Source organism: Spea bombifrons, chromosome 5 (genome assembly GCF_027358695.1).
Source record: "Spea bombifrons isolate aSpeBom1 chromosome 5, aSpeBom1.2.pri, whole genome shotgun sequence".
Lineage (NCBI taxonomy): Eukaryota > Metazoa > Chordata > Amphibia > Anura > Pelobatidae > Spea > Spea bombifrons.
The window spans coordinates 79,760,339-79,768,473 of NC_071091.1; positions in this window are offsets into that span (position 1 = coordinate 79,760,339).

An 8,135-nucleotide genomic window follows, 5' to 3' on the forward strand; every position below is an offset into this window, starting at 1 on the left:
ATACGTGTTTTAAATGAATGAAAATAAAATGTAAATGAATATATATATATATTTATTTCTGTAATGGGAGGAGCCTGAACATGAATTACTGCTTTGAGGAATGCATTCTGAGCCTTTGCTGGTAGAGGCATGTCGCCGATGCTACTAAAACAAACCAGGAAGATGAAATTAATATCAAGTTCTCACTTGCTTTCAGGACAGGGTGCGCTGGCAGCTGCTGTCATCAGCCTTGTGGCAATGTATTTTTCTAATGTGTCTAGTGTATTGAATTAAAGCACACTGCCTGTTAAATAGGGAGGAGACGTGAGCTGACAAGACAATCTGAATAATACTCATTTCTTCCATTTTCGTGAAGGCTCTGTTTACAGTAAAGGTTGTGAATGAACTATGACATACCTGAAATGAATTAATCAACTTTCCGTGGGGAAAAAAAACACAATATTTTCTATCATGAGCCCAACCCTGAATTGATATAATCCGGGCATATATGGATATATAATTGCACAGTATTCAAGTACTACAACATGGTGCATTACTACCACTACCTAACTTTATTAACACTATGATGTGAAATAAAACATTTTATATGTGAGTGTAGTGGCATTAGCATTGTTGAATGTTATTTGTTTCTACCTAAGAAATCCTTTCACTAATGCCAAGTGAGTCAGCGAGAGCACACTGTGGACAAGAAAATAGTAATACATATAAATCTTTTTGTAACATACATTTTAGATACATTTAGCAGATTTTGTAAAGTTGAAACAGATTAAAAGTTTATGGAATAAGATTTTTGACTACTCACTGTCAAAATAAATCCCTAACTGGTTGTTGATATGAGAGTCTCTGTAGATGGTTCTGAAAGGAAAGGAAGGGTTAATTCCATATGTGCCATAGGTGCATGTATAATAATGGGCTACAAAGGTAGGTTACAATCCCTTCAAAATTGAACTGTTTATATGAAAGCATATAGAGAAAGGATTTAAGGTCCACTGATTAATGTAAATGTGTTTTTATTTGACAGGCCCAATGTAATTTAAGCTTCATGTATGGGTAATGTCATTTGTCTTAAAACCTGGCACAGTCAAACCCACCTGGTATGTCAATGCAAGCCACGGCTGATGGAGCCTTCCACAAACAGGTGCTTAAGTTTGGTTAACAAATAAACAGGGATTGAGTTACATACAACAACCACAACAAAATGAACTTACCGTTCTGGCAGAGAACCCAGACGCTGTCCTTGGCTTGACCTCATGGAATTCTCCTTCAATTATAGTTGCTACAGACTGGCAGCTTTAATAAGGTTGTACTGTACATAAAAACATTTTTATCAGAAAGTAAATACTCAAAATAATTGGCAAATGATTATTTTCAAAGTCAAATAAGAAGTTAATACTTCAAATACTTTCTTTGGAATAAGCGTCAATGCCAAAATGCGTTTGTTCATCAGTTTATTCTAGCTTGTACCATGTTCTGTAAATATAGAATATATTTGTATATTTAAGAGGAAATGGTCCAATACTATTTTCATGACTAGTTAGGCCCACTGTGTATGCCTGACATGATTTATGATCTCCCATCTCCAAAGTATCCATGGCAGGGTCATCATCCTGGTAGTGGCTGGATCTGGAATCTTGCCAAACTGAATGGAAAGTGCTTTCACAGCAACTCCCCTATTCCACTATAATGTCAGGAAGTTGGCTTCCATGAGTTTCCCCTGGGCGACAACATTCAGATATCTATAGAAGACAATTGCTATTGTAAGAAATGTGTCCTGCATAGGACAGACACCACATATATTGTAACAATTCTGCTTACACTGGTAATGCAACATCCTCAGAAGTAGATCAGGGTGTGGCAGCTGTAGATGCTACACTGATATCTTACCAGGGGGAGGCTGGCACCTTCTGGCTCAGGAGGCAGTTAAGGCCAAGTAGCCCCAAAGGGACCCTCCCTGTAACTCACATAAGCAGCAGCATACACATATACACACATTCTCACACTTACTCAAGCCTACACATTCATGCTAACACATGAACACACACATGCTCACACACACTTACACATGCAAATTTATGCTCACACATACTTACAAATACACATTCATGCAACCTCACATGACAAATGCTAACACACACACACACACATTCAAGCTCGCACACCTACATGCATGCATAAACCCTCCCTCCCTTGTCCTCTCACTCGCAACTCTCTTAACGTGACCCTGTTGCATTACATTACATTTATTTATAAAGCGCCGGCAGATTCCGCAGCGCTGTTACAGTCAGAAGAATTTATAATCACATACAATAACAAACTGGTGCAAAGGAGAAGACGGCCCTGCTCTTGCGAGCTAACAATCTAGTCGGTGGTTGAGGGGAGTGAGACAATAGGAGAGGACTGCTTGGATGGGGATGAGTTAATCTGGTTCAGATGATGTGTTGAAGGTGTTGTTTGTTCAGATGCCTTGATTATGATGATGGTTGGGCGTAATGGGAAGGAATGTTACACGCTTCCCTGAACAGGTGGGTTTTCAGAGAGGTTTTGAAAGTTACGTATGAGGCAGAAAGTCTGATGGAACAGGGAAGGGAATTCCACAGGGTGGGGGTGCTGCACGGGTGAAATCCTGAATATGGGAGTGGGAAGAGGTAACAACAGTAGAAGATAGCCGCAGGTCATGAGAAGAGCGAAGGGGTGTATTTGGATAGGAGTATAGATATGATAGGGGGTCAGAAGTTTTTCCCCTGCCCCCGGGCTAGTCCAAAGGTCCAAGTTGGACCGAGTAGTGAAGATTTTTGGATTGGCCCAGGGGCCGCTGCCCCTATTTCCTAGTGGGGGGCAGGCTACCCCAGATTCTGACATGAACTATATTTAGTGTACCCCTAGACAGTGACGTATTCTGGCCCAGGCCTCCTTGCCCTAGGGTGGTGGGTCCAGGGGGAGGCAGACCCTCTGCTGCATATCAGGGAGCCTCAGGCTGCATCACCACCACTCAACAGGCTGGTTAAAGCTTATATCTGTGATCTTCCCAATCAGTCTGTGCAAAGTCGGCATGGTTTCCATAGTTTCATTCAGCACCTTTTAAAAGTGTGACACTGCCATATGATGTTATATCCCAACACCCATAAGTATGGACAGCATCGTGCAGGATGCAGCAAGTGGTGCTGCCATGGGTTAGGCTTAGGGCAGCACCGAAGGAAAGTAGATCACTGCTCCCCGCTTCCCAAAACCAGGGCACCCCTAGCTTTCCCAGCCTACTCCCACCACAAGCTCTGTTAATTCAAATGGTAGTTTTGCGACAAGTTCATTTTTTTTATATTTTCTAAAAACACTAAGTGCCCTAAAGAAGTTACCAGTTTACCTTTTCTGAAAAATGGCGTGATAACACCAACTAAACATTTTTTGAAGACCATATAAAAAATAATTGTTGTAATTGTTTCTGTTTTAAAACACCAAAAGTCAGTCAAAAAACAATGTCAGAGATTACTAATTTCCAGAAAATGGGGGGTTGGCTTTACCATTGCTTTATTGCCATTTACGTTGTGTCATATTTTAAGAGTGTCATAGTTTACTAGATGTACCTTGTCACATTTTTCTTTCAATACACTGTCCTGTAACTTTTACACATCCATTCTCCAGTATATTAAATTAAGACAACACCTCTGATTGCTTAGAGATTTAGAGTAAGCTGAGAAGTACCTGGCAATTAATTTCAGGAAGCATGTAAATTCTTGCAAGAGCAGAAAATGAAAAGGGATTTTCCAGAACTTTACAAAACCATCAGAGGTTTTTTGCATTTTTTACCATTATGTTTATTAAACCATTTTCCTTTTTCCCATTTTTGATGTACTCATACAAATTATATATATCATTTTTTCAAGACATGTAATGATGTAAAAAATGGTAAGTTTTTTGGGTTTTTTTTGCAATTTAGTGTAGGATTTCTTCTACATAGTAGGTGTCACTATTTAAAAACTCAATTCATGTTTAGCAGAATTCTCTAATTCTGGTAATACCCTCCACACATAGTTTTTTATGTTCTAGAGATCCTTCACATTTTTATAATGCTTCTAGGTTTGCGGTAGTGAAGGTTTTTAAAAAATATTTTGAAAGGAACATGATTTTCTTTTTTATATATATATATATAAAATGGTACAGGTGGTTTTAAGGTTGCCATCAAAATCAAACCATAGCAAAATTGAAAAGTGGCCCTGGACGAAAAATGTATCTGAAATGGCAATTGTTTACAAAAAAGTTAGGTTTTTAAGTGAAAGGAGTAATGTAAAAGGGCCACGATGATTTTAGCACCTGCAGTTACTTCATATACTGTCCAAACTCCCTGTTTCTGGTTATAGCTTGCCTGACAGAGAGACTTTTGTATTCTTTACTCTTTATGCTTTTTCCTGTACAAGGTGACAGTGATCACAAACAAAGTCGTGCAGAAGGTGCTGCCAGGACCCAGGTATGATGATTTCACGTGAAACTCAAACGTCCCATTTAAAACACTCTTGCAAACCATCACGGAACAATGCACGAGCAACAAACATATGATCTGTTCGATATGTGGAAAAACTTGATTTTGTTGTTCTAAGCAACCCTTCAGCCAGTGCCTTTTTATTCTGTATATTATTGGATTTCAGATTTTCCATTACACATTATGAAAATATCTTCCAGTATTTGCATGAAGGTATTATATAACTAGTTATCATACACATGTAAGCAAACAGTAATATTCAGCTGTTAAGTGACTAAAATATTTGTAAATTGAAAATGCAGTAAACATATGTCCTGGTGTTTACCCAATAAACTAGATTTAAGATATGGCATGATACTACAGAGAACATGGATAAAATATAAATAATTTGAACTCTATATCTGATTTTCTAAAATAACTACTGAAAACAAGATAACTCAATATATTATTCCTGGCAAAATACTTCTAAACTAAAAAAATCAGGCCGGTCCAGTGGTGTATTTCTGGCCTATGACAAGTAGGCCTTGAATGCCAGTTTCATGGACAAAAGCCCTTCTGCCTTAAACCACGAAGGGCAGAATGCTCCCAGTTCTTTTGGCCAGTTACAGATATCTCTCTTGTGACCATCCAATTTCCACCGTGGAGGACTGTGCTGAGCTTTTCTGGTGAAGGGGAGCTAGGTAGCTCTTACGACTGCCCCCCCTCAAAACGTGGTTTCAGTGGCCCTAACCCTTGTGGGAAGGGGCCAAGAAGATCCAACCCTCTTGCAGGTGTCCCCTTTGGGGAATGTGGTTTACAGAAGAAACAAAAAAGGGGACCTGGTGTGGCTTATCAAGGCAACATGCTGTTACCTTGTAACCTTTGTTCCCTTCCTTTGCCAATTGTCCTTTAGGATCAGATGGTGAAGATTCTGCAAAATTTGGGCTGGTTAATCAACCATCAAAAGTCCTTCTTAGTGCCATGCCAGTGGTTGGAGTCCATGGGTCTGGTGTTTGACTCTGATGAAGAGATGGGAAAGGTCCCCTCATTCTTTGGAATGCCAGGTGATAATCCTCAGTCACAAAAAGGCGTTTCTTTATTGGTGGTGAAGGTTTTCCAGAATGGTATCTTGGTTGTTTCCTGATTAAATATCACTACAGACACCAGTTCAGCAGGTTGGGGAGCACATTTTGGAAGCAACTTTGTGCAAGAATGATTGCCAGAGTAAATTCAGTGTCACTATCACAAAGTGCATCACAACAGAAATCAGTCAGTAAGTATCAAGTGCGACAACACCTCTGTAGTGGTGTATTTGAAAAGGCAATATGACGCAAAAAGTCACAACTTATGTATTTTAGTTTTAGATGCAAAGGGGTTTGTATCTGTATTCAGGGTGTTCTGAATGCTACAACAGACTACATGAGTCACCATCCTGTTCTTCCAGGAGAATGGAGTCTGCAGCCATAAGTGTTTTCTTGCTATGCCACACAAATGAGTGGGAGTCTGGAAGGTCCAGACGCCCTGTCCCATGTCTGAGTGTTCAATCTAACCTGCGCATTTCCACCCTTCCCTATGATGTCAAGAATGGTCCACAAGATCAGGAGAGGCAGATCTCATGTGACCCGTATTGTTACAAATTAGACCTAGAGGATCTGGTACTCAGAACTGGTGGGAATGATGCTGGAAACATTATTTTCCTTTGCCTGTGTGTCTAGGACTTCTATCTCAAGGTCCAGTCATGCACCCAGATGCTCAGTCTCTGAAGTAGACATTCTGGTTTCTGATGTTTGCTCATTGGTGCCACAAGAGAAAACTACCTATGGTTGAGGTTTCAGCCTCTAACATACTAGACAGGAAGGGTTAGCAAAGAGACCTGCAGCTATAAAATTCTTGAAACCTCAACATAAATATGGAGACACAGAACGGGGATAGACGTAGTCACAACATCTTCTTGAATATATCTATGCATAGCATAAAATGCCTTTATCATGCAAGTTTCATTCATCATAATGAATAGTGACATGATAGAGTTAAAACCACAACTCTCCTGCCAACTCTTCCTTTAGTGTTTGGTGAGAGAAGTACTGATTTGCTTTAACATTCTTCACGGAATATTTGCATTCTTTGTACCATATCCACCTTTTAGTTATATAGTCTATTTAATACATGCTGTGATTTAGCACTAGGTAGATGCCGCTCTCAAAAGCAAAGTGTAAAATTGCACATTATAACGATGCAGGTCAAAGAATTAACCTTAAGCTAGTTTTACTTTTAAAGGGAATCATAAACAAATGAACCATAAAACTTAGTTACCGTGAAAACAAGTAGTCATGCTTAAAACTACAAAGGACAGACATGTAAATGCACACCTTTTCTGGGGGACTAATTTTATTACAATGGAAAAAAACTATACTTTTCCCTTCGAGTTTATTAGCAATCTATCTGAATTTTGGCTTGAAACCGGTCACTGCAATAACCAAAAACATTTTGTAAAATTAATATATATAATATATAATATATAATACAATACAATGTACCTACTACAATCCCATATGATAACAGTAGTGAGGTTTATATTTTATATGCATTTCCAACTTAAACTCTAGGGTATTTTTTCCCACATATGTTTATAGCACTGCAAAAAAATACTATGTAATGTGGTATCACACTTGGCTCGAAAAAAAATGGTTTTAGCGAAAAAGGTTACGTGAGAAGACAATGATTCTGCAATTCATCTTCATCAGGCTCAGCTTCTTCCTCTTTAAACAAAATATGAGTGCTGCAAATAACGTGCCCTGTGGCACAATGCTAATTATTGTTACATGAAAAATAGTTTGAAAAGAATCTGCAAATCTATTTTGCCTTTCATCATGGAGCTCTTAAAGCATGAAGGGAAACGTTGGAACAGCAATAATCAGCTCGTGTATGAATCTGTTGTGCTTTAGTTGAGCTGAAACAGACAGGGTGTGTTTGCTTTATAGCTTACTCATTCAGCAATCAAATAAGACAACATTAATCTTTTGGATACCAGTGGGGGCATACAACGCTTATAGCAGTGCTGGGGTTGGAATAGAAAAAAATAATGCATGAAAAGTTGAGAATTACATGAGATGCTTGTTTCAAAACCCATGTAGCTTTTGTATTTAAAATTGTTTTATTAATACAAAAAACTATACAGGTGGATGACAATTTCAAGTGATACATATTTACTGTACATTTGTAGGTACTGCAACGCAACGCAGGACTATTCGTGTATAGTACAAACTCACATTTATGGAAAGCTCTGACTACAGTAAAAGCAAGTGTACACTTATAATTCCAGACATGGTACATATGGTTTAGCACATTGGAAAGCAGACCTGGAGAAATGGGGTGGTGTTGTGGGTGCAGAGTGTAGGTTTGGGGCCAGGTGAGGGTTGAGGAGAGTGGGCCAGGAGGGAAGTGGGACTAGTCCTCCTCCTGTAGAATGTCCCTAGGAGAATAGTCCCCTCAAAACATGTACCCAACATACAAACATTTGTACTTTACTACTAGCTTACAGTGGGGCAAGAAAGTATTTAGTCAGCCACCAATTGGTTCTCCCACTTAAAAAGATGAGAGAGGCCTGTAATTTTCACCATAGGTACACTTCAACTATGAGAGACAGAATGGGGGAAAGAATACAGGAAATCACATTGTAGGATTT